Here is a 9,399-nt window from a genome sequence, read left to right as displayed (position 1 = left end):
AAATGAGCCTGTCATTGCGTTGAGGCCGGGTAGTTTCTGACTGGCCAGACAGATCTGGTTAAAAGGACCTGTCTTCAACTGGGTGTTTCAGATTCAAATGTCCTCTAAAACCCGTCACATCTGGTCTGGTGACTCTGTCATCTGGTATTTAAACACAGCAGAGCTTTTGACCAGACACAGAGTCAGTCAGACACAGACCAGAACTATATACTACAACACTGACCAGAACTATACACTACAACACTGACCAGAACTATACACTACAACACTGACCAGAACTATATACTACAACACTGACCAGAACTATACACTACAACACTGACCAGAACTATACACTACAACACTGACCAGAACTATACACTACAACACTGACCAGAACTATACACTACAACACTGACCAGAACTATACACTACAACACTGACCAGAACTATACACTACAACACTGACCAGAACTATACACTACAACACTGACCAGAACTATATACTACAACACTGACCAGAACTATATATACTATAACACTGACCAGAACTATATATACTACAACACTGACCAGAACTATACACTACAACACTGACCAAAACTATACACTACAACACTGACCAGAACTATACACTACAACACTGACCAGAACTATATACTACAACACTGACCATAACTATATACTACAACACTGACCAGAACTATATATACTACAACACTGACCAGAACTATATACTACAACACTGACCAGAACTATACACTACAACACTGACCAGAACTATATATACTACAAAACTGACCAGAACTATATATACTACAACACTGACCAGAACTATATATACTACAACACTGACCAGAACTATACACTACAACACTGACCAGAACTATACACTACAACACTGACCAGAACTATATACACTACAACACTGACCAGAACTATATATACTACAACACTGACCAGAACTATATACTACAACACTGACCAGAACTATATACTACAACACTGACCAGAACTATACACTACAACACTGACCAGAACTATACACTACAACACTGACCAGAACTATATATACTACAACACTGACCAGAACTATACACTACAACACTGACCAGAACTATACACTACAACACCGACCAGAACTATATACTACAACACTGACCAGAACTATATACTACAACACTAACCAGAACTATATACTACAACACTGACCAGAACTATATACTACAACACTGACCAGAACTATACACTACAACACTGACCAGAACTATACACTACAACACTGACCAGAACTATATATACTACAACACTGACCAGAACTATACACTACAACACTGACCAGAACTATACACTACAACACTGACCAGAACTATATACTACAACACTGACCAGAACTATACACTACAACACTGACCAGAACTATATACACTACAACACTGACCAGAACTATATACTACAACACTGACCAGAACTATATACACTACAACACTGACCAGAACTATATACTACAACACTGACCAGAACTATACACTACAACACTGACCAGAACTATATATACTACAACACTGACCAGAACTATACACTACAACACTGACCAGAACTATATACACTACAACACTGACCAGAACTATATATACTACAACACTGACCAGAACTATACACTACAACACTGACCAGAACTATATACTACAACACTGACCAGAACTATATACTACAACACTGACCAGAACTATACACTACAACACTGACCAGAACTATATACTACAACACTGACCAGAACTATATATACTACAACACTGACCAGAACTATATACTACAACACTGACCAGAACTATACACTACAACACTGACCAGAACTATACACTACAACACTGACCAGAACTATACATACTACAACACTGACCAGAACTATATATACTACAACACTGACCAGAACTACATATACTACAACACTGACCAGAACTATACACTACAAGACTGACCAGAAATATATATACTAAAACACTGACCAGAACTACATATACTACAACACTGACCAGAACTATATACTACAACACTGACCAGAACTATATACTACAACACTGACCAGAACTATATACTACAACACTGACCAGAACTATATACTACAACACTGACCAGAACTATATACTACAACACTGACCAGAACTATATACTACAACACTGACCAGAACTATATACTACAACACTGACCAGAACTATATACTACAACACTGACCAGAACTATACACTACAACACTGACCAGAACTATATATACTACAACACTGACCAGAACTATATACACTACAACACTGACCAGAACTATATACTACAACACTGACCAGAACTATATACTACAACACTGACCAGAAATACACACTACAACACTGACCAGAACTATACACTACAACACTGACCAGAACTATACACTACAACACTGACCAGAACTATACACTACAACACTGACCAGAACTATATACTACAACACTGACCAGAACGATATATACTACAACACTGACCAGAACTATACACACTACAACACTGACCAGAACTATATACTACAACACTGACCAGAACTATATATACTACAACACTGACCAGAACTATATACTACAACACTGACCAGAACTATACACTACAACACTGACCAGAACTATACACTACAACACTGACCAGAACTATATATACTACAACACTGACCAGAACTATACACTACAACACTGACCAGAACTATACACTACAACACTGACCAGAACTATATACTACAACACTGACCAGAACTATATATACTACAACACTGACCAGAACTATATATACTACAACACTGACCAGAACTATATACTACAACACTGAATAGAACTATATACTACAACACTGACCAGAACTATATTTACTACAACACTGACCAGAACTATATACTACAACACTGACCAGAACTATATACTACAACACTGACCAGAACTATATACACTACAACACTGACCAGAACTATATACTACAACACTGACCAGAACTATATACTACAACACTGACCAGAACTATATATACTACAACACTGACCAGAACTATATATACTACAACACTGACCAGAACTATATACTACAACACTGACCAGAACTATATATACTACAACACTGACCAGAACTATATATACTACAACACTGACCAGAACTATAAATACTACAACACTGACCAGAACTATATATACTACAACACTGACCAGAACTATATACTACAACACTGACCAGAACTATATACTACAACACTGACCAGAACTATATACTACAACACTGACCAGAACTATATACACTACAACACTGACCAGAACTACACAGTACAACACTGACCAGAACTACACAGTACAACACTGACCAGAACTATATATACTACAACACTGACCAGAACTATATATACTACAACACTGACCAGAACTATACACTACAACACTGACCAGAACTATATATACTACAACACTGACCAGAACTATATATACACTACAACACTGACCAGAACTATATATACTACAACACTGACCAGAACTATATACTACAACACTGACCAGAACTATATACTACAACACTGACCAGAACTATACACTACAACACTGACCAGAACTATATACTACAACACTGACCAGAACTATATACTACAACACTGACCAGAACTACACACTACAACACTGACCAGAACTATACACACTACAACACTGACCAGAACTATATACTACAACACTGACCAGAACTATACACTACAACACTGACCAGAACTATATACACTACAACACTGACCAGAACTATATACTACAACACTGACCAGAACTATATATACTACAACACTGACCAGAACTACACACTACAACACTGACCAGAACTATACACACTACAACACTGACCAGAACTATATACTACAACACTGACCAGAACTATACACTACAACACTGACCAGAACTATACACTACAACACTGACCAGAACTATATACTACAACACTGACCAGAACTATATACTATAACACTGACCAGAACTATATACACTACAACACTGACCAGAACTATACACTACAACACTGACCAGAACTATATACTACAACACTGACCAGAACTATATACACTACAACACTGACCAGAACTAAATACTACAACACTGACCAGAACTATATACTACAACACTGACCAGAACTATATATACACTACAACACTGACCAGAACTATACACTACAACACTGACCAGAACTACACACTACAACACTGACCAGAACTATATATACACTACAACACTGACCAGAACTATATACTACAACACTGACCAGAACTATATACTACAACACTGACCAGAACTATATACTACAACACTGACCAGAACTATATACACTACAACACTGACCAGAACTATATATACTACAACACTGACCAGAACTATATACTACAACACTGACCAGAACTATATACACTACAACACTGACCAGAACTATACACTACAACACTGACCAGAACTATATACTACAACACTGACCAGAACAATATACTACAACACTGACCAGAACTATATACACTACAACACTGACCAGAACTATATATACTACAACACTGACCAGAACTATATACTACAACACTGACCGGAACTATATACACTACAACACTGACCAGAACTATACACTACAACACTGACCAGAACTATACACTACAACACTGACCAGAACTATACACTACAACACTGACCAGAACTATATACTACAACACTGACCAGAACTATACACTACAACACTGACCAGAACTATATACTACAACACTGACCAGAACTATATACTACAACACTGACCAGAACTATACACTACAACACTGACCAGAACTACACAGTACAACACTGACCAGAACTACACAGTACAACACTGACCAGAACTATATATACTACAACACTGACCAGAACTATATATACTACAACACTGACCAGAACTATACACTACAACACTGACCAGAACTATATATACTACAACACTGACCAGAACTATATATACACTACAACACTGACCAGAACTATATATACTACAACACTGACCAGAACTATATACTACAACACTGACCAGAACTATATACTACAACACTGACCAGAACTATACACTACAACACTGACCAGAACTATATACTACAACACTGACCAGAACTATATACTACAACACTGACCAGAACTACACACTACAACACTGACCAGAACTATACACACTACAACACTGACCAGAACTATATACTACAACACTGACCAGAACTATACACTACAACACTGACCAGAACTATATACTACAACACTGACCAGAACTATATATACTACAACACTGACCAGAACTACACACTACAACACTGACCAGAACTATACACACTACAACACTGACCAGAACTATACACTACAACACTGACCAGAACTATACACTACAACACTGACCAGAACTATATACTACAACACTGACCAGAACTATATACTATAACACTGACCAGAACTATATACACTACAACACTGACCAGAACTATACACTACAACACTGACCAGAACTATATACTACAACACTGACCAGAACTATATACACTACAACACTGACCAGAACTAAATACTACAACACTGACCAGAACTATATACTACAACACTGACCAGAACTATATATACACTACAACACTGACCAGAACTATACACTACAACACTGACCAGAACTACACACTACAACACTGACCAGAACTATATATACACTACAACACTGACCAGAACTATATACTACAACACTGACCAGAACTATATACTACAACACTGACCAGAACTATATACTACAACACTGACCAGAACTATATACACTACAACACTGACCAGAACTATATATACTACAACACTGACCAGAACTATATACTACAACACTGACCAGAACTATATACACTACAACACTGACCAGAACTATACACTACAACACTGACCAGAACTATATACTACAACACTGACCGGAACTATATACACTACAACACTGACCAGAACTATACACTACAACACTGACCAGAACTATACACTACAACACTGACCAGAACTATACACTACAACACTGACCAGAACTATATACTACAACACTGACCAGAACTATACACTACAACACTGACCAGAACTATATACTACAACACTGACCAGAACTATATACTACAACACTGACCAGAACTATATACACTACAACACTGACCAGAACTACACAGTACAACACTGACCAGAACTACACAGTACAACACTGACCAGAACTATATATACACTACAACACTGACCAGAACTATATATACTACAACACTGACCAGAACTATACACTACAACACTGACCAGAACTATATATACTACAACACTGACCAGAACTATATATACACTACAACACTGACCAGAACTATACACTACAACACTGACCAGAACTATATACTACAACACTGACCAGAACTATATACTACAACACTGACCAGAACTACACACTACAACACTGACCAGAACTATACACACTACAACACTGACCAGAACTATATACTACAACACTGACCAGAACTATACACTACAACACTGACCAGAACTATATACACTACAACACTGACCAGAACTATATACTACAACACTGACCAGAACTATATATACTACAACACTGACCAGAACTACACACTACAACACTGACCAGAACTATACACACTACAACACTGACCAGAACTATATACTACAACACTGACCAGAACTATACACTACAACACTGACCAGAACTATACACTACAACACTGACCAGAACTATATACTACAACACTGACCAGAACTATATACTATAACACTGACCAGAACTATATACACTACAACACTGACCAGAACTATACACTACAACACTGACCAGAACTATATACTACAACACTGACCAGAACTATATACACTACAACACTGACCAGAACTAAATACTACAACACTGACCAGAACTATATATACACTACAACACTGACCAGAACTATACACTACAACACTGACCAGAACTATATATACTACAACACTGACCAGAACTACACACTACAACACTGACCAGAACTATATATACACTACAACACTGACCAGAACTATATACTACAACACTGACCAGAACTATATACTACAACACTGACCAGAACTATATACTACAACACTGACCAGAACTATATACACTACAACACTGACCAGAACTATATATACTACAACACTGACCAGAACTATATACTACAACACTGACCAGAACTATATACACTACAACACTGACCAGAACTATACACTACAACACTGACCAGAACTATATACTACAACACTGACCAGAACTATATACACTACAACACTGACCAGAACTATATACACTACAACACTGACCAGAACTATATATACTACAACACTGACCAGAACTATATACTACAACACTGACCGGAACTATATACACTACAACACTGACCAGAACTATACACTACAACACTGACCAGAACTATACACTACAACACTGACCAGAACTATACACTACAACACTGACCAGAACTATATACTACAACACTGACCAGAACTATACACTACAACACTGACCAGAACTATATACTACAACACTGACCAGAACTATATACTACAACACTGACCAGAACTATATACACTACAACACTGACTAGAACTACACAGTACAACACTGACCAGAACTACACAGTACAACACTGACCAGAACTATATATACTACAACACTGACCAGAACTATATATACTACAACACTGACCAGAACTATACACTACAACACTGACCAGAACTATATATACTACAACACTGACCAGAACTATATATACACTACAACACTGACCAGAACTATACACTACAACACTGACCAGAACTATATACTACAACACTGACCAGAACTATATACTACAACACTGACCAGAACTACACACTACAACACTGACCAGAACTATACACACTACAACACTGACCAGAACTATATACTACAACACTGACCAGAACTATACACTACAACACTGACCAGAACTATATACACTACAACACTGACCAGAACTACACACTACAACACTGACCAGAACTATACACACTACAACACTGACCAGAACTATATACTACAACACTGACCAGAACTATACACTACAACACTGACCAGAACTATACACTACAACACTGACCAGAACTATATACTACAACACTGACCAGAACTATATACTATAACACTGACCAGAACTATATACACACTACAACACTGACCAGAACTATACACTACAACACTGACCAAAACTATATACTACAACACTGACCAGAACTATATACACTACAACACTGACCAGAACTAAATACTACAACACTGACCAGAACTATATACTACAACACTGACCAGAACTATATATACACTACAACACTGACCAGAACTATACACTACAACACTGACCAGAACTATATATACTACAACACTGACCAGAACTACACACTACAACACTGACCAGAACTATATATACACTACAACACTGACCAGAACTATATACTACAACACTGACCAGAACTATATACTACAACACTGACCAGAACTATATACTACAACACTGACCAGAACTATATACACTACAACACTGACCAGAACTATATATACTACAACACTGACCAGAACTATATACTACAACACTGACCAGAACTATATACACTACAACACTGACCAGAACTATACACTACAACACTGACCAGAACTATACACTACAACACTGACCAGAACTATACACTTCAACACTGACCAGAACTATACACTACAACACTGACCAGAACTATATACTACAACACTGACCAGAACTATATACTACAACACTGACCAGAACTATATACTACAACACTGACCAGAACTATATATACTACAACACTGACCAGAACTATACACTACAACACTGACCAGAACTATACACTACAACACTGACCAGAACTATACACTACAACACTGACCAGAACTATACACTACAACACTGACCAGAACTATACACTACAACACTGACCAGAACTATACACTATAACACTGACCAGAACTATATATACTACAACACTGACCAGAACTATATATACTACAACACTGACCAGAACTATATATACACTACAACACTGACCAGAACTATATATACTACAACACTGACCAGAACTATATACTACAACACTGACCAGAACTATATACTACAACACTGACCAGAACTATATACTACAACACTGACCAGAACTATATACTACAACACTGACCAGAACTATATACTACAACACTGACCAGAACTATATACACTACAACACTGACCAGAACTATATACTACAACACTGACCAGAACTATATATACTACAACACTGACCAGAACTATATACTACAACACTGACCAGAACTATACACTACAACACTGACCAGAACTATATA

Source organism: Oncorhynchus mykiss, chromosome 27 (genome assembly GCF_013265735.2).
Source record: "Oncorhynchus mykiss isolate Arlee chromosome 27, USDA_OmykA_1.1, whole genome shotgun sequence".
Classification (NCBI taxonomy): Eukaryota; Metazoa; Chordata; class Actinopteri; order Salmoniformes; family Salmonidae; genus Oncorhynchus; species Oncorhynchus mykiss.
The sequence above is the reverse complement of the archived record's forward strand: the minus strand, read 5'-3'. Positions refer to the sequence as shown.